Consider the following 26,330-nt stretch of genomic DNA (forward strand, 5'->3'; position numbering starts at 1 on the left):
TAAAAGGTGAGAGGTGTTCATTTTTGTCAGTGTAATGAGGACAAATCCTCTGAAAGGTTAAACAGTAGCCTGCAGATATTAAAAATGGCCACAGTGAACAGAAAAGTGTTCAAAAGGGCCCATCACACCTTTTTTTCATAATGAACCCTCACTAAGTCATCTCAGCTTGTCTTGCAACCTAAAAATATGTTGCCACATTCGATTGCCCTTGGTTGCCACAACACTATATAACTGTTTTCAAGTACATAGCTGTCTACATTCCAAATCGGTTTAGATCGGTTTATTTATATAAATACATTAGGTAAATAGTAAATTCACAAATCCATAATCACAGTGTATTTAATTCTAATAACACCTATTTAAAATAAAAAGATGTATGTGCATCACAAAATAGAAAACCTTTTGGATGTTTTAAATTTGTAATACAAGGTTCTGAATTGCCACACGATGTCCTTTGGCCTAATATGCACATAAATACACAACTATAACAAGAAATGTCCTTACTTACTGGTTACAGCTCACTGTTGGTTGGACCTTAATTCAGTCTTGAGGGGTTGGTTTTTCTTCTGAAATCTAGGACAGGTTTAGAAACATAATTTTATAGAAATCCATGTCTAGAGGCTCTCAAAAAATAGCGGCTTTTTAGCATTCATAAAAAAAGAAATATTCTAAGCGATCATAAAACAGGCGCAGCAGTGCACAGTAGAAACCTATCGACTGGAACTGACTGGCTGCTTCCTCATTTTCTCATCTCACATGCAGGGACTTCCTTAACGTCTCTTTGCCACATTACTTCCTTTTACATTCTCCGTACTTTGCTATCATATAAGGATTGCATTGCAGAGTAAGCATGTTACATGAACGTCGACACTGAACACTGACATAGTGACGCAATTTATACTCTGTTAGCATTGTTTGTTTTATGAGCCATACTGATATAAACATGAACTTAACCACTTCAGCCCCAAAATAATTTACCCCCTTCCTGACCAGGCCATTTTTTTTGATAAGGCACTGAGGCGATTTAACTGACAATTGCGTGGACGTACAAGGTTGTACTCAAACAAAATCTACGTCCTTTTCTTTACACAAATAGAGCTGTCTTTTGGTGGTATTTGACCACCTCTGCAGTTTTTATTTTTTGCGCTATAAACAAAGAAGTGGCGTAAATTTAAAAAAAAAAACACAATATTTTTTACTTTTTGCTAAAATACATATCGCAATTAAAAAAAAATGTTTACCACAGTTTAGGATGATATGTAATCTTCTACATATTTTTGGTAAAAAAAATTGCAATAAGTGTATATTGATTGGTTTGCGCAAAAGTTATAGCGTCTACAAAATAGGGGATATATTTATGGCATTTTTTTTTTTACTAGTATTGCGATTTTCATTGGGACTGCGACATTGCAGCAGACAAATTGGACACTTTTTTGAAACTTTTGACATTTATACAGCGATCAGTGCTATAAATAGCAACTAATTACTGTATAAATTACGCTGGCAGGGAAGGGGTTAACACTAGGGGGCGGTCAAGGGGTTAAATGTGTTCTAACTGTGGGGGGGATGGGACTGACTTGGGGAGGAGACCAATCGGTGTTCCTATATACTAGAAACACACAATCTGTCTCCTCTCCCCTGACAGGACATGGATTTGTGTGTTTACACACACACAGATCCACGTTCCTGCTCTGTCACGAGCAATCACGGGTGCCCGGCGGACATCATGGCGTGCCCCCAATACCCCTTAAAGAAGTCGCTGTACAGCTACGGCAATTTGTGCAGGAGAGCCATTCTGCCGCCGACAAACGACGGCGGGCAGTCAGCATGTGGTTAAAGTGGAACTTTAGTCAGAAAATTAAGTTCTGCTAGATTGCTTCAGGCTGGCCCCTATTGCAGGTATAGCTATATAAAACATTAAAAATAAGTGTCTATACTGTTTAAAATCCAGGAATACGTGTCACCCTGCTCTGCACATGCTCAGTTGCTTTCCATTTTTAGGCACTGCTGAGTTTGTAGAGGCTGATCTGTTGACAGCCTTAAAGCAGAATTAAACCCTCCCATCCTCAAGGAAGCTGTTTCTGTTTTATCTGCAGCTGCCATGGTGCTGCACATGTAATCAGTTATGACACCAGCCATTTGATGGTTCGACAGTTTGGTTGAGAACACAACCAAATCTGACAGTTAGCAATACCAACATGCCAGGAATGAAACAGTTTTTTAAAACCATTAAATTGATGCTTTTAGTTCCACTTTACGATATACTGCTGTTTTGGGGCTCTGGGCATCAGCAAAATGGCAGCCTCCAGCAAGAAGAAACAGGAGCAATGCTGGAGGCAATTTACAGCATACACAAATTTTGGTAGCATAATTATTAACCTCCCTGGTGGTATGATTATGTCAGGTTTTTGATGCTGAAAGTAGTACAATTGTTTTGCATGGAAATTTGGCGTTTTATATTGTAGACCTGTAATTCTTAAAAATAACTCACTTAAATCTGTCCAAACAAGAGTCTAGTAGACATTCCGGGTATGATAAAGTTTGAAACACGAAATCATTAATTATAATATAATTATTTATAGTTATTTATTATAACAAATAATAATATAATAATAATAAAAATGATTCAATAATGTAATCAAATCAAAAACACTGAAATTTGCCCAGCTGCAGAATTGTCGCTGTCATTACTTTGATGTTTGATGACGAATTTCCCCACAAATCGTTATCGCTCAATTCTGCAAATGATTCAAATTTATTATCGCTGTTTTCTAGCTGGTCTAAAACCACTTTGGACATAAAGGGACACATTTTGGTTGCTATGGACAATCTCCTTTTTCCAGGCAGAAAGAACAGTTTTTATTATATAAAAGTGCATGCAGGTCACTGGACAGACCACTAGGGACAAAAGGGATGTGTAATTATTTTATACAGTACTGTAATCTGTAAGATTACAGTATACTGTATGTAATGTGTTTTTACTTTTTTGAATTTGGCGCCGATCTCCGCCCCCGTGTTTCTTAGCGTCGCAGGGAACGGAGCTTGACGACACACGGGCGCTGTGTGAATCGAGCTAGGAGACAGCTTGCTCACACAGTGGGGAGGCATCGCAGGATCGAGGGGACAAGGTAAGTAACTGCCTGGACACTGCGATGCGATCCAGAGTCTGGTTCGGGGATACCGTTAATGGTACTGGGAGGTTAATGTGGAATGTATGTTCCTTGATAAAGAATATTATTTATCAGGTTGTTATGGGTAAAGTTCCACTTTAAAAAAACAAACAAAAAAAAAATCTCCATTATTCTTCTATACACTTCTTGGGAAATATTGCAGTGCACTTGTAGTGCACTTGTAGTGCAGAGTGGATTAGTCTTTAGTAAATCAACCTCATAATGTCAATGACATGGCTTGCAAATAATCCAGACCTCAATCCAATTGAAAATCTATAGTGGAAATGAAAGAAAATGACCCATGACAAGGCTCCAACCTGCAAGGCTGATCTGGCAACTGCAATTTGGAGCCGGATTGATGAAGAATACTGTTTGTCGATAGTTAAATCCATGCCTCAAAGAATTCAAGCTGTTATAAAAGCCAGAGGTGGTGCAGCAAAGTACTAGTGTAGTGTTTTTTTTTTTTTTTGTTTCATGATTCCATAATATTTTCCTCAGAATTTAGTGATTTCATATTTTTTTCCTCTGCTTGATCTGCAAAAACAGTTGCAATTGACTAGAGTTTTCTTATTTATTTATTTTTAAAGTGTTTCTAAAAGCCAGAAGGTTGGAATTGTACATGAAAATTGTTTTGAGGCATGTCTGTGATTAGTTTCTACACAATTAAACAAATCTGAATTAACATTTTTCAAGAGTGGTGATTCCTTACTTTTTGCCAGTGGTTGCAATGTGCAACAAACCTTGATAATTTTCCTAAAAAATCTGAGAAAAATTGTTAAACTTGAGCTGAGCTTTGAATAAAATTGCATTTGGACCATAGTATTATGCAAGGCCTCTGCGAGAAAGTGTGCGGTGCTCCTCTTCAAGCCAAACTGTCAAGAGACTGTTTTGGAAACCATTGGGGCAAGGAGGTGCTCAATTCAAAAATAATTTCCTAAGGTTTATAGATAAAGAATCTCAAGGTAATTAAGACCAAATTCAAGTTGGCTCATATAGACAGACAGAGTGCATGTTTTTCTATGCTGTGTAGCAAATGATAAATTCTGAGCTGCCATAACCCCTACAACCCCGGCACTGGTTAAGGGCACTGTCTGCTTCCCACTCTGACAGTGGGTGGTGCCTAATGGGGAAGATGAGTTACTAGTTCGACATCAGGTTCACTCGCTAAATGATAGGAGACAGTGGGCAGATTCTATAGGCAATACCAGGCTCTAAACTGGTTAAGGATTTGCCTATCCATCCTTGTGTAATTTACAAGAGGAGCAAACCTGTTAGGGACTAATGTCTTTGAATACCCATTAGGTTCCGCCCACACAGACACAGAAATCTTTTGGTTCAGAGCTCTATGTGTGTATAGATACATAATTGTAAACCTAGTGATTAAAGTTGCTAAAATCACCATTAAGCTTAAATAGATTATGCCCACTATTTATTTATTTTTAATTGAGCTCCTGCAGTGCCTGCTTTGAAAATGTTTAAACATGATCTTTCCACAATAGGTCAGCACAGAGCTTGCTATCTGTATCACTCAGTAAACTACAAGTTTTAAAATGCATCACCCCCTTTAAATTTCTACCCTCCCTTTCTCTAAATAAATACGTACCTTTCAGCCAGCATGGCCTCCATCTGCATCCCATAGGCTGCTGTCTTCCCTTCCTCATCCATGGCACTATGTAAGGCATGAGCACTATTGGATTCGGTACTAAAGTTCATGTGCTGAATTCAAACCCCATTAACTCCCCTGGCGGTATTCCCGAGTCTGGCTCGGGGGTGGTATTTCATTACCAAAAGCGGTAACCCTGAGTCAGACTCGGGATCGCCTCGCAGCAGCCACAGGCGGGGTTTGCTTACCTTGTCCCTGGATCCTGCGATGCCACCGCGCTGTGTGATCAAGCGGTGTCTCCTGACTCGATTCACAGTCCCTGTGTGCCGCCAAGCTCCGTTCCCTGCGACGTTACGACACACGGGGGCGGAGAACGGCGCAAAATTCAAAAAAGTAAATAAACACAATACATACAGTATACTGTAACCTTACAGATTACAGTACTGTATGTAAAAAAATACACACACCCTTTGTCCCTAGTGGTCTACCCAGTGTCCTGCATGCACTTTTATATAATAAAAACTGTTCTTTCTGCCTGCAAACTGGAGATTGTCCATAGCAACCAAAAAGTGTCCCTTTATGTCAAAAGTGGTTTTAGACCAGCTAGAAAACAGCGATAATAAATGATAATCACTTGCAGAATTGAGCGATAGCGATTTGTGGGGAAATTCGTCATAAAAAAAATAAAAGTAATGACAGCGACAATTCTGCAACTGAGCAAATTTCAGTGATTTTGAGTAGATTACATTATTGAATAATTTTTATTATAATTATATTATTATTTGTTATAATTATTTATAATTATTTATTATATTATAATTTATGATTTTGTTTTTCAAACTTTTTCATACCCGAGATGTCTACTAGACTCTTGTTTGGACAGATTTAAGTGAGTTATTCCTAAGAATTACAGGCCTACAATGTAAAACGCCAAATTTCCTTGCAAAATAATGGTACCGCTTTCAGCACCTAGCATGTTCTGAGCATGTGTATTTGTACTTTGGATTTTAGTCCGATGGACTTGTGTACACATGATCGGATGAGCCGACGTAACACATTTAATGTCAGAAAGTTTAAGAGCATGCATAGCGACCATTTGTCCGTGGAAATTCCGACAACAATTGTCCGATGGAGCATACAGATGGTCGGATTGTCCGATAAAACACATCCGTCGGACCGTTGTTGTCAGAAAATTTGATCGTGTGTATAGGCATTTATATTGCAAATGTCCAACAAAATCTTTTCCCAGAGTTTAAAATAATTCTTATAAAATGTAGGGTGTCTGATGTTAAGTTTATGTTTCATGTTCTCCTTTTTGAAGGGATATTTCCACCTACAGATACACTAACTTTCTAAAGGCTGTTTGAACGCACTTTGGCATTGCTTTGAAGAGAAGGACACTGAACGAAGAGGTACCATCTGGTAAGGCTTGCTTTAACAGTTATAATATTCAAGGGATCTCATCCCAATGAGTAACTAGCCACTTTGAAAAGTGTCCCTTGTTACTACTGTATATACTCGAGTATAAGCCGACCTAAGTATAAGCCGAGGCACCTAATTTTACCACAAAAAATGGGAAAACGTATTGACTCGAGTATAAGCCTAGGGTGAGAATGCAGCAGCTACTGTAAGTGGAAAAGAGGGTCAACAATGCCCATTGGAACGTCTCACTGTGCCCATTTGCACGCCTTACTTTGCCCAACCTCACTGTGCCCTTGCAACCTCACTGTGCCCATCCTCACTGTGCCCATTACAACCTCCCTGTGCCCATTACAACATCACTGTGCCCATTACCTAACTGTGCCCATTACCTCACTGTGCCCATCCTCACTGTGCCCATTGCAATTTCACTGTGCCCATTACCTCACTGTGCTCATTACAACCTCACTGTGCACATTGCAGCGTACCTGAAATTCTTGACAGGCTGCGCTGCGGTCGTCCATTTTTTAAAACTCGTGGCTTCCTCCTGGTCCAGTCCCGTTCCGTGATAGGCGTTTGACACTGTGTTCAGTGTTCCGCCTATCACGGACATTTTTTCATCCTCAGGCTCAGTTTCCCAGCAGACACTGGCCCAGATTCACGTAGATGGGCGCAAAATTGTGCGGGCGTAACGTATCTCATTTACGTTACGCTGCAGCAAGTTTTTCAGGCAAGTGCTTTATTCACAAAGCACTTGCCTGTAAAGTTGCGGCGGCGTAGCGTAAATCACCCGGGGGAATCTAATGAATATCTATGCGTAACTGATTCTAAGAATCAGTCGCATAGATACGACGGCGCTACGCAGAGATACGACGGCGTATCTGGAGATGCGCCATCGTATCTCTTTTGAGAATCTGGGCCACTGTGTTCAGTGTTCCGCCATAACGGACGTTCTTTCATCCTCGGACAAGAGAAGGTCTGTGATAGGCGTAAAACTGTCAAACGCCTATCACAGAACGGGACGGGACCAGGAGGAAGCCGCAAGTTTTAAAAAATGGACGCCCAAGGTACACTGACTCGGGTATAAGCCGAGATGGGTATTTTCAGCCCCAAAAAAAGGACTGAAAAACTCGGCTTATACTCGAGTATATACGGTAGTTTGAATGAAATCATAGTTATTTATTAAACACTTACCAGTGGCTCTTGGTAGTTTAATTTGCAGATTTATATGTTGGTATCTATTTAATAAATGACATTGAAGACTCAGAAGGATTAAACATGAAAAGCAATAATTAGAGTTTAATTAAAGGATTACTTTTTCAAGTCTATGTTGCATAACTTGTTTTTCTGCTTCTGCATCTCATATGGGGAAACAGGTATGAGGCTATTGCAAATGATTATACTTACAGTGTGTCATTTGCTGACTAGCCCATTTAAATGCATTTCTGCATTTTCAGTAGAATAAAAAAAATGCTACTTCAATTTGTGGTTATTGGCTATCATGTGACCATTAGGTCACAATGCAGGACAGCCATAATACATATTTTTAGACCTTCTTGTCTCAGGGTAGTTTCCTGTTAGTCCACTACAATATGACAGCTGTCACAGTTAATGTACTCGTATAGTTGTTCTTTTTTCTTTTAAACAGCTAATTATAAAATGTACAAACATGAGCTGAAAAAAAAATGTGGTTAACAGTCATCTTATCAGTGCAACTCCCATGCAGCCCCATGTACAGTTGTTCTCATAATTTTACATACCCTGGCAGAATTTATGATTTATTGGCCATTTTTCAGAGAATATGAATGATAACACAAAAACATTTCTTTCACTCATGGTTAGTGTTTGGCTGAAGCCATTTATTATTAATCAACTGTGTTTACTCTTTTTAAATCATAATGGCAACAGAAACTGCCCAAATGAGCCTGATCAAAAGTTTACATACCCTGGTGATTTTGGCCTTGTCTTACTTACCTTGTCCCTTGATCCAGCGATGCCACCGCGCTGTGTGAGCGAGCGGGACCTCGCTCGATTCACACAGCGTCCTCCTGTGCCGCCGATCTCCGTTCCCTGCGACGTTACGACGCACGGGAGCGGAGAACGGTGCCAAATTCAAAAACGTAAACAAACACATTACATACAGTATACTGTAATCTTATAGATTACAGTACTGTATGTAAAAAATACACACCCCCCTTGTCCCTAGTGGTCTGCCCAGTGCCCTACATGTACTTTTATATAATAAAAACTGTTGTTTCTGCCTGCAAACTGTAGATTGTCCATAGCAACCAAAAGTGTATTTTTATGTCAAAAATGGTTTTAGAGCAGCTAGAAAACAGCGATAATAAATTATAATCACTTGCAGAATTGTGTGATAGCGATTTGTGGGGAAATTCGTCATAAAAAAATAAAAGTAATGACAGAGAAAATTCTGCAACTGAGCAAATTTCAGTGATTTTGAGTTGATTACATTATTGAATAATTTTTATTATAATTATATTATTATTTGTTATAATTATTTATAATTATTTATTATATTATAATTTATAATTTTGTTTTTAAAAAAAATTCATACCCGGGATGCCTACAAGACTCGTGTTTGGTCAGATTTAAGTGAGTTATTCCTAAGAATTACAGGCCTACAGTACAAATCACCAAATTTCCTTGCAAATAATGGTACTGTTTTCAGCACCTTTTTTCTGAAAGAATCATACCGCCAGGGAGGTTAACACAAGGGGGTTTGAATTGCTATTAAAGGTACCCATCCTCTGTTTTCTTGTATTAAGTGTGTGTGTGTATAAAAGTTTCTGAGCTTCTGACAGGCCCTTGCATCTTTCATCCAGTGCTGCACTGATGTTTCTGGATTCTGAGTCATGGGGAAAGCAAAAGAATTGTCAAAGGATAAGTAGTTGAACTGTATAAAACAGGAAAGGGATATAAAAAAATATCCAAGGAATTGAGAATGCCAATAAGCAGTGTTCAAACTCTAACCAAGAAGTGGAAAATGAGGGGTTCTGTTGAAACCAAACCAAAGTCTGATAGACCAACTAGAATTTCAGCTACAACTGCCAGAAAAATTGTTCGGGATGCAAGGAAAAACACCCAAATAACTTCAGGTGAAATACAGGACTCTCTGAAAACATTTGGTGTGGTTGTTTCAAGATGCACAATAAGAGCCGGTTCACACTGGGGCGACCTGGGATCCATCTTCAAGTCGCCCCAGGTCGCCCCAAGTCGCGCGGTCAAGAAAATGAATGTAAGTGAATGGAGCCATCTTAATGTACACTACTGAAGTCGCTCCGACTTCAGAAAAGGTTCCTGTACTACTTCAATCCGACTTGTAGGCGACCTGTACCCATTGATTTCAATGGAAGTCGCTCCCAAGTCGGATCCCCGTTCACAGTGAGGCAACTTTACAGGAAGTCGCCCCAGGGTGAACCTGTTCTAAGGCAGGCTGCTTCCTCCCACAGAGAAACTCCACGCCAAATTTTAAATAAAAAACCAGCATGGGTTTCCCTCTAGGAGCATACCAGGCCCCTAGGTCTGGTATGGATTTCAAGGGGAACCCCCTATGCTGAAAAAACGGCATGGGGTTCCCCCAAATACATACCAGACCCTTATCCCAGCATGCATACCGGACGGTCGGTCAGGAATGGGGGTGGGGATGACCTGAGCCGTACCAGGCAGCATGCCCTCAACATGGGGGGTGCTTTGGGGCAGGGGGCGCCCTGTGGCCCCCCACCCAAAAGCACCTTGTCCCCATGTTGATGGGGACAAGGGCCTCTTCCCAACAACCCTGGCCGTTGGTTGTCGGGGTCTGCCGGCGGGGGGCTTATCGAAATCTGGGAGCGCCCTTTAATAAGGGGGCCCGAGATCCCGGCACCCCCACCCTATGTGAATGAGTATGGGGTACATCGTACCCCCACCAATTCACCTGGTAGTAGAAAAATGTCAATAAAAAAACACTACACAGGTTTTTAAAGAAGTTTATCAGGCAGCTCCGAGGGTCTTCTTCCGACTTCGGGGGTCTTCCGACTTCTCCCTTCTGCCGGGCACAACCGTTGTCTTCTTTCAGCTCTTTTGACCAGTGGCGGCCCGGTCTTCTCCCTTCTTCCGACTTCGGGGGGTCTTCTTCCGACTTCTCCGCTCTCTTCTCCCGCTCTCCGGGTTCTTTTTCTCTTCTGCCGGGCACCACCGCTGTCTTTTTTCAGCTCTTTCACCAGCGGGGAGCCCGGTCTTCTGTGTCGCCTTCTTCTCGACACAGAAGACCGGGAGAAGTCGAAAGGGCCCCGAAGTCGGAAAAAGACCTCCGGAGCTGCCTAATAAACGACTTTAAAAACCTGTGTAGTGTTTTTTTATTGACATTTTTTCTACCACCAGGTGGGGGGCTGGGATCTGGGGCCCCCCTGTGAACCGGCTCTAAGGAGGCACTTAAAGAAACATGGGCTGCATGGTTGAGTCGCCAGAAGAAAGCCATTACTACGCAAAGTATCCCACTTACAATACGCCAAACAGCACAGAGACAAGCCTCAAAACTTCTGGCACTAAGTCATTTGGAGTGATGAGACCAAAATGCTTTTTGGCCACAACCATAAACACTACATTTGGAGAGGAGTCAACAAGACCTATGATGAAAGGTACACCATTCCTACTGTGAAACACAGAGGTGGATCGCTGATGTTTTGGGGATGTGTGAGCTACAAAGGCACAGAAAATTAGGTCAAAATTGATGGCAAGATGAATGCAGTATGTTATCAAAAAATACAGGAGGAACATTTGCATTCATCAGCCAGGAAGCAGCTCATAGGACGTACTTGGACATTCCAACATGACAATGATCAAAAAATACACAAGGCCAAGTCGACCTGTCATTGGCTACAGCAGAATAAAGTGAAGGTTCTGGAGTGGCCATCTCAGTCTCCTGACCTTAACATCGTTGAGCCACTATTTTTTTTTTTAATCAAGTAAAAATGGAATATCGCATTGATGTATTATTTAATTCAGTCAGTAGGTAAGTTTCCTTTTTCATGTGTTTTCTAAGTTCTCTTTATTTCCAGCTCTAAAAAGCATGTAAACAGAGCTCAACATCTTAAGCTTAAATTTGCATACATAACTTTTATAAGTCAGAACAGTGAGGCCTCGTACACACGACCGAGGAACTCGTAAATGAAACATCGTTTTCCTCGACAAGTTCCTTTTCAGGCTTGTGGAGAAACTTGACAAGCTTTCTTTGCGTACACACTGTCAAGACCAAGTCTCCTTGTTCTCAAACGCGGTGACGTACAACAAATACAACGGCAGGGGAAGTTCGATTCCACTGGCACAACCCTTGGGGCTGCTTTTGCTAATCTCATGTTACTGCGTGTTAAGTAAAAGTTTGGTAAGAGACGATTTGCACTTTTCAGACTGTTACAGCGTGACAAATGTGCTATCTCCATTACAAACGTTACTTTTACCGAAGGTGCGCTCCCATCTCATACTTTATTCTGAGCATGCGCGGGTTTCTTAGCATACACACAAACATGTTTCTCGTCGAAAACCAGCCCGACAAGGAACACGACAAGGATATTGAGACTCCCGTCGAGGAAAAAGAGAACTTGTTCTCTTTTTTTCTCGTTGAGTTCCTCGACAGTTTTTTCGATGAAAAACATACACACGACCGTTTTCCTCAGCAAAAATGCTCTGCCACCAAGTTTCTTGATGGATTCTGTCGAGGAAAACGGTCGTGTGTACGAGGCCTCACTCTTCTCCCCACGTCTCTCCATCGATATAGCTAAATATAACTTGGGGGTAATTTACTTCCCTTGCAAAGTGAATAGTCTATGTGCCTCTAGTAAATCAGCCCCAAATGGTCTAAAAGAAAACAAATGCTCTGGGAATCCTTTTTCATGTCAAAAATTACATACATATAAAGCAAAAAGGGTAAAAAAAAATAACACTTTAAAACATCCATTTAAAAAGTTATAAATTGCCAACTTACATTTTTTTTATTTAAAATGACATTAAAACATATTTTTGCGATAGAAGAGTTAGCAAGGTTTTAAATGTGACTCTGCCATTAATTTCAAACCAAAATAATCCAGGGTACATCGTGATTAGAATTCACTTTCTAATTTTTACCCAGTGTTTCTAGTTACAAAAATCATACAGAGAAAGAGTTGCTTTAAAAGAAGAGAATAGTTTGCGTAAATTTTATATATATTTTTTAAATATTAGGCTTTTCCTTGTTTTTACAAAAACACATTTCTAAAAAGTGCACCCATGACACATGGCTCACCAAGCTTTATCAACTTTCTAAAGGGGGGGGGGGGGGTTGCAGCAGAACATTATACTGCATGGTGAGTCACTCAGATTCAATCTTTTGTAATCCTAAATTTCAACCTGAGATACCGCCCTCTGTAAACAAAAGGCTTTTTTTAACACCAAAGTTAAAAATTAATGGGTAAACACTTGAAAGGAGCCAAGACATTCACATGCTAACATGGAATATTGCAAATTATTATTTTGATTTTTTTTTCCAATTCACCAGAATATAAAGGCACATTGTGGTAGCTTTACTAAAACTGGTGCACACAGACTGATGCAGCTGTGCATAGTAACCAATCAGCTTCCAGGTTTTATTGACAAAGCTTAAAGGAGTTGTAAAGGAAATCTTTTTTTTTTGCTGAAATGGCTGTTTACAGGGTATGGAGACATAATAGTTAACTGATTCCTTTTAAAATTGATTAAAAAATAGATAAAAATCAATCATATAATGTACCTGTCGTTTCGTTTTTGCATGTTATCCTGCCTCTGTGCATGTACAGAGCCATAGAGCAGTGATGGTTTGGAAAATGAAACTATAATCTCCCAGTGCTGTGGTCATCAGGAAACAGACAACCAGGAAGTGTCCAGAACAGAGAAGGATTACAGCAACATCAGAGCAAAAACGAACAATGAGGACATGAAACCAGGACTGCAGTACGGTAAAGGAAGCTATTTAGCTAAAAAATGTTTTTGACCCTTTAATTGAGCAAGCTGACGTTAGAAGCCGATTGGTTGCTATGCACAGCTGCACCAGTTTCTGGGTGCACCATTTTTAGTAAATCTTATTATTTTGTTTTAGCCCTGGATTTAATGAATAAAACAAAGTCTAGAAATCCACTGTAATTTCCCTTTAAACAGATTGCGTCAAGTCTGTAAAAAAAATAATAATAATTTGCTTCCTTCTGCATTAGTAGAAGCTAAGGGCCAGATTCACGTAGAACTCCGGCGGCGTAACGTATCCCATTTACGTTACACCGCCGCAAGTTTTCAGCGCAAGTGCTTGATTCACAAAGCACTTGCCTGTAAACTTGCGGCGGCGTAACGTAAATCCGTCCGGCGCAAGCCCGCCTAATTCAAATGGGGCGTGTAGCATGCTCCGTTTTGTAATTTCCCGCCGCGCTTTGCTCGAAATGACGTCGCACTGACGTAATTTTTTGAATGGCGACGTGCGTTACGTCCTTTCCTATTCCCGTACGACTTACGCAAAAAAAAAAAAAATTCAAAATTCGACGCGGGAACGACGGCCATTCTTTAACATGGCTAGTCTAAATATAAGCCATTGAAATAGCATGCGTAACTTTACGACGGGAAAAAACTACGTACAGTAAGAGAATGCGACGAGCGCGCGTAGCTTCGTGGATCGCCGTAAACAGCTAATTAGCATACCCAACGCGGAAAACGACGCAAACTCCACCCAGCGGGCGCCGAAGTATTGCATCCTAAGAACCGAAGGCGTACAAAGCCGTACGCCTGTCGGATCTTAGCCAAATGCCGTTGTATCTTTGTTTGAGAATTCAAAATAAAGATACGATGCGGCAAATTTTAAAGTACGCCGGCGTATCAGTAGATACGCCGGCGTACTCTCACTGTGAATCTGGCCCTAAGTTCTCTGGTGGCAGAGAATGAAATGTTCTCTGTCTTTATGGACTCCACACACCGCTGCTATCCAACATTTCTGGGTGTGACAGATAGGATACCCCCCCACTGGATGCAGTGATTCCACCTGCTGGCTGCTGCTTCACTACATAATACTGTGGCTAGCTGAGGAACCAGGGTGCCCAATAGGCAACATGATAAGAGATACAATCAGAAGCATTGAATAGCAGCAGCACCCAGAGACAGCAGAAGACAGTAAAGATTTTACTTGCTGCCTGTCGGGGAGGTAAATATTTGGCAGGTGTAGCTGGCTGTAATTATTTTTGTGATATGACAGGGTCTCCTTGAAGTTGGAAATACATTATTATTATTATTATTATTATTATTATTATTATTATTATAAAGAGGCCTCTTACCAAGATAGGCAAGCATTAAGGAATATGCCAACGTTTGTTGAGATCATGTGTCTCCAACTTTTCTTTCTGATTCAATAGATGTTTGGGCGTTACACACACTCAGTGAAGAGCTTGCCAGGCTTGCTATGAAGGGGAGGAAATGATTGCTGTGGTCATTCTTAAATATAGTAAAAAAAAAATGTTGTTCAAATAACCAAATACATATCGCTGAATATGAGAAATTACCATTGCTCACATGTTCCATTCCTAAAATAGCTAGTAATGGAACAATGTTCATTTATTGTAGCAGCTAGGTAGCAGAGTTTTAGTTTTGCTTGTGAAATAAAAGCTCCAGGCAAACGCAAACATCTTCATTTTATGAACATGGATATTAGTTGGAAAGGTGCTAGTTCAATGTAGGCGTATATACAGTTGCTAGTAATGCTTTCGTTTGATGAGTTACCATGTCTTGCACATCATCTGAAATTTCAAAACCATGGGAGTGCCAGAAATGTCTTTCGTAATAAGAAAAAAGGTGCAGAGCATGGCTGATGAACACAAAATCATGTTTGCAAGTTTTCCTAATTGCAGCTATGCCATAGTTTTAGTATGTGTATTGGGGCAGGATTGAAGGGGTGATTTTGCAGCTTTAACTCTTATGCCACGTACACACGACCATTTTTAATGGTGTTGAAAAAACAAAGTTTTTTTACAACCTGATTATTGTTAAGCCGGCCTTGCCTACACACGATAGTGAAAAAAATGCTCTGGCAAAGCGCAGTGACGTACAACACGTACGACGGCACTATAAAGGGGAAGTACCATTTGGATGGCGTCACCCTTGGGGCTACTTTTGCTGATTTTGTGTTAGTAAAACTTTGGGGAGAGGCGATTCGCGCTTTTCAGTCTGTTCCAGCGTGATGAATGTGCTATCTCCATTACGAACACTAGTTTTACCAGAGCGATTGCTCCCGTCTCATAACTTGCTTCTGAGCATGCGCAAAAATTTAGAGCATGTTCTAAATTTTTAATGCCCATTTTTAACGTGGCAAAAAATGCTCTGGAGCCCACACACGATCGTTTTTAATGACATTCAGGCTAGGTTCACACTGCTGCGAATTCAAAATCGCGGTAAAATCGCGATTTTACCGCGATTTCGCGGCTGCGATTTTGCCGCGATTTAAGAGACATCTGTGCAGTGTTCAATGTAAATCGTGGCCCGAAAAGGCAAAAAGTAGTACAGGAACTACTTTTTGAAATCGGTGCAGCACCGCAGATGCGGCGTCGCACTGATTAGGACAGTGCCATTGCCGACAATTGCCGGCAAATGCCGCCGATTTGAGATGCGATTTGACATGTGAAATCGCATCTCAAATCGTACCCAGTGTGAACCTGGGCTAAAAGAAAATGTAATTTTCACATCGCGAAAAACGGTCGTGTGTACGCTGCATTAGAAATAAATAATGCTTTATTAATAATTAATATTAAAAAGAATCTTAATCTTACCATACATTTTACAATCAAAAGGCCCGAACACACGATCTGACTTTTTGACAACAAATGTCCGATGGACCTGTATGATCGGACAATCCGACTGTGTGTACGTTCCATCAGACAAACTTTTTTCACTTTTTCATCGGACAAATGTTCGCTGTGCAAACTGACAAACTTTCTGGAGGCTAATCTGATCGTGTGTACACAAGTCCATTGGACTAAAGTACAAAGTACAAACACGCATGCTCAGAACCAATGTTAAACATCAGACAACAATAGCAGAAGTTGCCCACAGGGTGGCGGTAGAGAGCTGAAAAAAACATGTGATTTGGTGAAAGTTGGCTGAAAATGTCCTGCTGTGTGCATGCATACCCAGTTCACGACCAACGCCCATTCAGGGCAAAATCCACGGAAAATTCCGATGGAAGTCTGATCGTGTGTATGAGGCTTTAGATTTACCAAGATTATGTAATAAGTGAACCTACCTAAATTTTGTATTCAATTTGTATCCAAATATATAGGCATTTACTGTATACTACATATGGTATAGTTGCTGGTAGAGCTAAAAGAGCTTAAACATCTAGATTGTAATGTGTGTGCCAAGCTTTAGGCTGGACATATGGATTTTTTTTTCCTTTAATGGATAAGTTCACCTTTTGGAACATGTTACATGTTCCACCCGTATTTAGGGTGGAACATGTAACATGTTTCAGCAGCTGCAGCCTCTCCCCCATTCCCAGTGACGGCGAGCAGGGATCTTCTCTGGGTGCCCGCTGTCACCATTTGAATATAATATGGAGGTGCGGGGTTCAGTCTGCCTGGCCATTTCATTCATCCACAAAGTTCTGTGAATGGGAAACTACAAGTACTGATAGCCTTTGCGACTTTTGGCTTGTAGTTCTCATTGAACTAACATGGTGCTGTTGAGCACTGTGGTAGTTCACTGTCTCTTCCTGTCAATATTGTCTGTCTGGCCATACAATGTATGAGCAGACAGATACACTGACAAGTCTGCAGGAATCCTGCATGGCACCAGGGATCTGCTGATCGCGAGCGCAGTGCTTTCCAGGCTCGGAGTAAAAAAATAATAGATGGACATTTATTTTACCTGCAAAAAGATGTGTATTTATTTTTTTTATTTTTTTTAAAAGTGAACTTATCCTTTAAGGAGAGTTCACACCACACGCAGTCCAGTGCATTTATTTTTTCTGCATCAAAAAACGCATTGGAAAGTAGGTTATTTGGTTCCAATAGCATATATCATATCAGTTTCAAGGTTCCAGAAAAAAATAAAAGTTCCAGTTCCAGAAAATAAGTAGAACATGCTGCATTATTCCTGCACTGAACTGTACTGGAATGTGGTAAAACGAATCAAAATCGCGCCTAGAACGCCTAAAAAAAAGCACCAAAATGCACTGGATCCCAGTACAGTGGGGAAAAAACAGGAAAAAAGCATCTGGAATGCTTCTGGAAACGTATCTGCATGCGCTGCTTGAATGCATTAAAAACGTGCATGCAGATACGTATCAGGAACGTTTTTGTGGTGTGAAACAGCCCTTAACCACTTGAGATCCGCACTATAGCCGAAACATGGCCACAGCGTGGACCTGAATTGCCGGAAGGCCGTCAATAAACGTCCTCCCCTTTGCTCGCCCCCGCGCCCCCTGCAGGGTCACTGAGACTCGGGTAATCACAGATCCGATCCCGGCCCCTTACCACGTGATCACCTGTCAGCCAATGATCACGTGATGTAAACAAAAGCTTGGTAATCTTTTTTTTCCTCCTCCCGCTGATAGCAGGAGGAGAAAAAAAAGCAAATAATCGGCTTAGCTGCAATGGACATCGGTCCCGAAGAGGAAGAAGCAATTCTGCCTCATATGTGCCAATCAAGACCTCCTGCCAGTGCCACCTGCCATTGCCACCTGCCAGTGCCCAAAGTGCCCATGAGTGCCACCTATCAATGCCCACAAGGTCCACCTATCAATGCCCACCAGTGGTGCTAATCAGTGCCTCATCAGTTCCACCTAGCAGTGCTGCCTATCAGTGTAACCTACCAGTGCCAATCTGTGCCCATTATTGCCACCCATCAGTGCCCATCACTGCCACCCATCAATGCCCATCACTGCTACCTATCAATGCCCATCACTGTCACCTATTAGAACCACCTTTATTGGCCACCTATTAGTGCCACTTCTCAGTGCCCACCAGTGCCACCTATCAATGCCCTTCAGTGCCACCAATCAGTGCCACCTCTCACTGTCAGTGCACACCAGTGCCGCCTTTCAGTGCCCACCAGTGCCGCCTTATCGGTGCCCATCAATGCAGCTCATCGGTGCCCATCAGTGCATCCCATCAGTGCCCATCAGTCCAGCCTATCGGTGCCCATCAGTGCAGCCTCATCAGCATACATCAATGAAGGAGAAAAATTACCTGTTTGCAAAATTTTATAACAAAATATAAAAACAAAAAAAATGTTTTAAAAATTTGGTCTTTTAAATGTTTTTAACAAAAAATAAAACCTGCAGTGGTGATTAAATACCACCAAAAGAAAGTTCTATTTGTGGGGAAAAAAATATAGAAATTTAATTTGGGCACAGTGTTGTATGACCGCGCAATTGTCATTCAAAATGCATCAGTGCTAAAAGCTGAAAAAAGGTTAGTATTTTATTTTCTAATTAGGTTCCTTTAAGCTAGTGCATTGTTGGTTCACTTACCTTTTCCTTAGATTTCCCTTCTAAATGTTTTTTTTCTTTGTTTTCTTTGTCTGAATTTCTCACTTCCTGTTCCTCCTCAGTAAGCTGTTTTGGCTGACTAAACACCGCACAGATGATGATGGGAAGCTTACTGAGGAGTAGCAGGAAGTGAGAAATTCAGACAAAGAAAAAAAAACATTTAGAAGGGAAATCCAAGGAAAAGGTAAGTGAACCAAGAATGTATTAGCTTAACATGCTGAGCGGTATTGCCGAGTCTGGCTCGGGGTGGAATTTCAGCACCAATAGCGGTAACCCTGAGCCAGACTCGGGATTGCATCGCAGGATACAGGCAAGGAATTACTTACCTTGTCCCCTGGATCCTGCAATGTGTCCCTGCTGTGTGATCGAGCTGTGTCCTCCTCGCTCGATTCACAATGCCGAGTGCCGCCAAGCTCCGTTCCCTGCAACGTTATGATGCACGGGGGCCGGAGATCGTCGCCAAATTCAAAAAAGTTTAAACACAGTACACATACAGTATACTGTAATCTTACAGATTACAGTACTGTATGAAATAAATACACACCCCCTTTGTCCCTAGTGGTCTGCCAAGTGTCCTACATGTACTTTTATATAATAAAAACTGTTCTTTCTGCTTGGAAACTGGAGATTGTCCATAGCAACCAAAAAGTGTCCCTTTATGTCAAAAGTGGTTTTAGAGCAGCTAGAAAACAGCGATAATAAATTATAATCACTTGCAGAATTGAGCGATAGCGATTTGTGGGAAAATTCGGCATCAAACACTAAAGCCTCGTACACACGACCGAGGAACTCGACGGGCGAAACACATCGTTTTCCTCATCGAGTTCCTTGTTAGGCTGTCGAGGAACTCGACAAGGCAAGTTTCTCCATTCCCGTCGAGGAAAAAGAAGACATGCTCTCTTTTTGGCTCGACAGGATCCTCGACAGTTTCCTCGTCGAGAAATGCACACACGACCGGTTTCCTCGGCAAAAAAAAAAAATCCCAGCAAGTTACAACTGGTTTTTGCAGAGAAACTCGATCGTGTGTACGAGGCCTGAAAGTAATGACAGCGATAATTCTGCAACTGAGCAAATTTCAGTGTTTTTGATTTGATTACATTATTGAATAATTTTTATTATTATTATATTATTATTTGTTATAATTATTTAAAGTTATTTATTATATTATAATTTATGATTTTGTGTTTCAAACTTTATCATACCAGGGATGTCTACTAGACTCTTGTTTGGACAGATTTAAGTGAGTTATTCCTAAGAATTACAGTCCTACAATATAAAATGCCAAATTTCCATGCAAAATAATTGTACCGCTTTCAGCGCCTAAAATCCGACATATATAAAAATGGGGGGAACTAATGCGCAAAACCAACCTGACCAGGGTACATAAACCTAGACTAAATAAAGTATATATAACTAACAAGCAGCAGCCACAACTAGTAGTGTTCTCACACTGATAACAGAATAAAAATAAGGGGGTGTAATGGCGCTTGCAATTAATGACTAAAACTAGATAATAACAATACCTAATGATAAAAAAGTAGAAATAGTGCAACCAGATAAAAATGTCTTAAAGATAAAGTCCACCACTTCCTATATGTCTAAAGGTGTTCCACTCCAGATGTATAAACCATCCAACATCAATAAAAATAATGTGGAGGAAGATGGGAGTGAAATAATAATAAGATAGTCCCTATTCAACTAAACGTGCCAACATAAGCACAGTGTTGATGAAGTATACACAGTAAAAATATTCCTGAAGTGTTCAAATAATGCTTAGCAATAATTACTCCATAAAACATATATAAATATGCGAAAATAAACAATCACTAAAGTGCTCCATCCATTAAAAGTGCAATAGTGCAATGATATGTGACAGACACAGTGAATAAAATTCAATAAATTATTGTATGCAATGGTTACTTAAAAATAAATAATTAAACATGCATAAGTGAACGCAATACAGTCCATAAAATGTCTGCAGTGAAGGTGTCCCATAAAATCCACCATGGGATTAAACAACAACAAAATATATTTTGTGTCATAAAATAAAATTAAAAATCGTGTCCAGTGCACAATCGTGCAGAATAAAGCAAAATATCAATCATAAATGATCAAAGTGCATAAGTGCTCCACTGAAAATCCAAATCCGCAGAAACTGCTTCAGTGCAAAATGATAAGTGTGCACACGTGCTTGCAAATATAAACGCCAGGCAATCCGCAGTGTAGATATAAATGTTTCCACAAGCCCCTTACCTTAAAGAGGCTTGTACTGTATAAAGCCTAAAATATTGCTGATACAGGAGTATCCCACAGCCAGCCTGCTGTTAGTAATCCCAAAAGAAACGACTCACAGGATCCCAGTGATGGCTCTCAAACAGAGAAATAGGGAAGCCTCCATAGTGTAAAATCATATGTAATTTATTTAAAACAGAAACATGTAACACTTACAGACAGAGCTGTATATCCAGCGTGTACAGCGTGTAAACAGAATGTCTCCGCTCTGCGGCCGCGAGCGGATGATGTCACCAGCAACCCTCCTACTTCCTGGCGCGTATCGTGACACCACACGTCACTTAGTCATAGATCCTAGTCACTTAGTCGTGGAACCAAGCATTGCATCGCACATGTTTTTTCAGGATTCAATGGCTATTAGCTACCAACATATATCCATTTGTATTCAGCTGCAGGCAGTCTGCCTCTAAAATTGAAAAAAATGTCACTAGAAAGTCAGCAAATTTTTTATATTGAATTTATTACATCAAATTACAGGTTTTGGTGGTGTCGACTCCAGCATGGGTGAATGAGAAATGCCAGCAGACATCTAGCACCAATTGAATCCTATATACCAGTGATGGCGAACCTTGGCACTCCAGATGTTTTGGAACTACATTTCCCATGATGCTCATGCATTCTGTGGTGTAGGTGAGCATCATGGGAAATGTAGTTCCAAAACATATGGAGTGCCAAGGTTCGCCATCACTGCTATATACCCATTTTTCCGAATTCACCAGCAACTCCAGGGAGCTACATTGCTTATTTCTTTGTTTTTAACACGTTATATGGAAGGTTATATATGGAGAACATGTACTAAGTTGTGAGTATTGCGATGATTAAATTTGTTGTATTTACCAACCTTATTTACTTTGCATTATATCTGCATATGCTAATGCTTTATGTTAGTGCTGTCAAACGATTAAATTTTTTAATCGCGATTAATCGCATTAATGTCATAGTTAACTCACGATTAATCGCTCTAATTTATGACGAATTTCCCCACAAATATCGCACAATTCTGCAAGTGATTATAATTTATTATCGCTGTTTTCTAGCTGATCTAAAACCATTTTTGACATAAAGGGACACTTTTGGACAATCTACAGTTTTTCAGGCAGAAAGAATAGTTTTTATTTTATAAAAGAACATGTAGGACACTGGGCAGACCACTAGGGACAAGGGGGGTGTGTATTTTTTACATACAGTACTGTCATCTATAAGATTACAGTATACTATATGCATTGTGTTTGTTTACTTTTTTAAATTTGGCGCCGTTCTCCGCTCCCGTGCGTCGTAGCGTCGCAGGGAACGGAGCTCGGCGTCACACAGGCACTGTGAATCGAGCGAGGACCCGCCGAGCGAGGAGGACCCGCCAAGCGAGGAGGACCCGCCAAGCAAGGAGGACCCGCTCGATCACACAGCGGGGTGGCATCGCTGGATCCAGGGACAAGGTGAGTAACTTGTCTGTGAATCCAGCGAAAAGGTAGGCCGCGCCGCGCCGCTGCACACTCTGCATGTCCACCCGAGGGCTCCTGCGTTAATCGCGCGACAAAAATATTGACGGCGTTAACATGGGTTTGCGTTAACGCCGTTAATATCGCGTTTAACGCACAGCCCTACTTTATGTACATGTTGTAGATCACGGGCTGATCCGTCCGTTTTCCCCTGAGGAAAGAGAGACAATTCTCCGAAACGTCGGGTTTATAATTGGACAATCATCTCCCGTATACTTTTTTGCTTCATTTTATCATTGTTCTCATGTGGTTTTATAACTTTTCCATATACGATTCTATTTTAATGTATAAACAAACTTTTTGGTATACGCAGATTAAATTATATTTATACCTTACTCTTTGAGTTCATATATCTTGGTGCCTTTAAAGTCCACTAGGGGATCTCCCTTCTGTTTCTCTTTACAACCCATTTAGGGGGAAAAACATGAGGCTTTACAACCAGTGGCGTCTCCAGATTTCATATTTAGGGGGGGCACATGGGGGGACAGGGACAAAAGTAGGGGGGCCAACTATAAAATGCAATTAATTTTATTTATATATATATATATATATATATATATATATATATATATATATATATATATATATATATATATATATATATATATATATATATATATCCTGGGGCCCTTTACTACGATCCCACTATGGGCCCTTTCACATGTTCTGCAGTGAGCTCCCTTCCTACTATACTGGGGCCCCCCCAGGGTGGCAGAAAACAAGAGATATATGTCACCAGCACACCAAGAAAATATAAGGGTCCAAAGCAGTGGGAGAAATATCAGGGTTGCAAAGGTTGTCTTGCCACCGGGCCCTGGTGTTCTGCCACAGTGGGGATCCCCAGCTGTCCTGTCCCTGCTCCTTGGCAGCGATGGCAGTCTATTAGGACCTAGTGCTGGTGACATTATGGGTGCATGCAGGGGAAGGCTGGCACTATTGGTTATAGAGAGCCGAGCCCCCAGCTGGTCACCTAGCAGCAGTAATGCTGTATAACCTTCTCTGTTGACATGCTGATCGGCATGTGATCCAGGTGATGCTCCCAGTCAGATCTAATAAACACAGTATTTATTAGCATCAAGAGTACAACCACATAAATATAATCAACCGTATGATCAGCAGCCATGTGGGCTCTATGCCTGTAAAGTGTGGGCTCTATGCCTGTAAAGTGTGGGCTTTGATCAATAAAATCACTGATATTTATGACTAGGATTTGACTGGGAGCATCACCTGGATTGCATCCCGATCAGCATGTCAGAGAAGGGTCCACTGCTGCTAAGCAACCTGCAGGGAGCTCAACTGTCTACAACCAATAGAGATGGGCTCGGGTGTGTTTGAAATCCCACATGCCCGATCACGCCAGGAAGCCGACACTCCACAGTGCTAATCAATGTATGGGCTGCCTAAGAGCTAAGACCAGCCATAGACAGTTTAAATCTCAGTAGAAACTGGCTGAGATTTGAACCATTAATGAGCAGATTCTCTTATAATTATCACTAGTGGTTGCTGTAAAGTCACTAGTGATAATCACTGTTTGTCGGGAGAATATAATTGCTGGGCAGGAGGGATATTCCCCTGTCAGCACTGTCTGTGTTGATGGGGGAATCATGCAAGTTTCTTTCCTGCAATCTGTGGATGCAGGAAAGAAATTTGCACCGTATATTACCTGCCTAACTGAAAGTGAAAGTAAATTGTGAATGTTTTGAAAGAACAGGAGAGGGGGAGGGAGACAGATGGGGGGAGAGAAGGGATGGAGATAATGTAGTTCAGTGATTACAGTGTACTGCAGTCTGCAGTGCACACACTTAAACACGGCCCAGGCTAGAATATCTGGTTGTGTGAGCGCTCGCATTATGCAGTGTCGGCGAGCACAGGGAGGGGGAGGAATCCCCCGCAGAGCTGACTGGGGACGCTCTCCCTCTCGGGGAGCAAAATACAAAAATCGCAAAATAAAAAAAATAAAAAAATATTTTTTTTTTTTTTTTGGGGGGGGCACATGGTGGGGCACAGCATGATGTTGGGGGGGTCAGGGCCCCCTCTGGTCCCCCCCTAGGGACGCCTCTGTTTACAACCCCTTTAAGATTGTGAATAAGGAACAAGAGAACAGTATTTTCAATATGAAGCTAAGATCAAGAACACTGGGGCATGACCCAAACTAGAAGGAGGAAAGTTCATAAATAACTCAAAGTATTAATTTATCCAAATAGTAGTTGATGTTTGGAACAGACTTTCAGCAGAGGTAGTAAGTCAATCAATAGTAAGTTAATTTAAATGGATGCTTGGAAAAAATATACATAGATATGCAGAAAAAAAAAAGTAAAAAAATAAAAAGGATCCAACTCATTAAACCCCGCTTTTTTTTTTTAACTCACTCTATACAACATTAAAAAGTATTGGAGTTCTTGTATTTTCCACATCAGCTGTTATTTTTTCCAGTTAAGAACAAAAAAAAAAAAAAACATTCTGATATATTTGTTTCCAAGTTAAAGTACTGTAGTTTTACATGTGACGCTCTGCTGATAGGTTGCTTTAGGATAATATACTTTTACAGGTGACGCTCTACCCCTTGCAATGCATATGGCACAAGGCTGTGGTATAGTAGATCAGATAGAATAGAAGATAGAATAGAAGGGAAGCGATAGTAAGGAAAGGAAACAAGGTGTCATACCGTTTTACGCTGTGGTTCACATGTTCACATGCATACCTAAACAGCAGATGTGCTCCCAGAGAGAGAAGTCAGGGCATGGTTGACTGGCACAATGCTGGTAAACAGAGGAAATAAGTTGCTTCATGTTGAAACCAGAAACTTCAGGCACATCCTATTGCTTTGCTCGGAATGTTGTTGCTGCGCATAGTGACTTTACTGTATTTCCTGTTGCGCTCGTACAGTACCTTTCTTCTTTCAGTTCACAAGCAATGCTTCTCTGTCTCCCCATAACAGATATGCTCCTCTTCCCATCTGCAGTTTGCTTTCCTGACACTTTCCATGCCTCTCTATTACACCGAATGTTCATTCAGCATAGAAGCCAGAGTACATTTCTAGACACGCCCACATTTTTGTTTTATGAGTAACTAATAAATAGTAACCAGATAATGGCACGATTCCAGAAAGTCCGTATAGTTCAATGTGACAAAGGGAAGTTCAAATTTAGCCCTGAACATATTAACATCTTAAAGTGGCAATCCACCTAAAAGTGATTCTTTAATTATAGGCTGAGCCTATTCAGAAGAGTCAGCCACTCACTGTTTATATGTCTGTAAAACTCTAACAGCAAGATCTCCCTGTCATAATTCCTGATCATGTTCCTGTCCATTTTTTGAGTTTTCTGTGTTCTCACTCTCTTAATAGTGCAATTAACCTTTAAGGTGGAGTGCCATTTAATGACAGTTGCTAGCAGTGGCGGCCCGTCCATAAGGGCCGCTCCCCTAATCCATGCACCCAGCCCCTAATCTACATGCAGGCTATTGGATGCATGGATTTCAATTGTCTTCCTGATTTTCCTCCTGACCTATCAGGAAGCGGGTCCTGAGACTCAATTGGCCAATCGGGTCTCAGGACCCACTTCCTGTTTGGCCTGGAGGAAAAGCTACATACAGGGTGAATATCTCCTAAACGATGCATGTTCAGGAGATATTTATTTTACCTACAGGTAAGCCTTATTATAGGCTTACCTGTAGGTAATAATGACAACATGTGGTTTACAACTGCAATTAACTTTCAGCTTTGTCACATTTTGAATGACAATAATACAAAATCAATTGATATGCAGTCATACAACACTGTACCCAAATTCATTTTTGTAATCATTATTTTCATACAGTTAAAGCTT

General features: G+C 40.9%; 1 protein-coding gene across 7 annotated transcripts in view; it reads right to left on the bottom strand.

Moving 5' to 3' along the window:
* The window catches only part of SYK (spleen associated tyrosine kinase), a 164,427-nt gene extending 138,886 nt beyond the window's left edge, over nt 1-25,541 (bottom strand). For 2 of the 7 annotated variants that reach the window (XM_040354944.1, XM_040354909.1), the window contains exons 1-2: nt 25,169-25,541; nt 509-573 (exon numbers count right to left, since the gene is read on the bottom strand). The gene's annotated coding sequence lies outside the window, so the exon portion shown is untranslated. Of the gene's footprint in view, nt 1-504; nt 574-14,510; nt 14,634-25,168 lie in introns of those variants that run through there. The other 5 variants (XM_040354958.1, XM_040354952.1, XM_040354927.1 and 2 more) reach the window with 4 other exon arrangements.
* Nucleotides 25,542-26,330: the final 789 nt, after the last annotated feature.

This window comes from Rana temporaria, chromosome 1 (assembly GCF_905171775.1).
Source record: "Rana temporaria chromosome 1, aRanTem1.1, whole genome shotgun sequence".
NCBI lineage: Eukaryota > Metazoa > Chordata > Amphibia > Anura > Ranidae > Rana > Rana temporaria.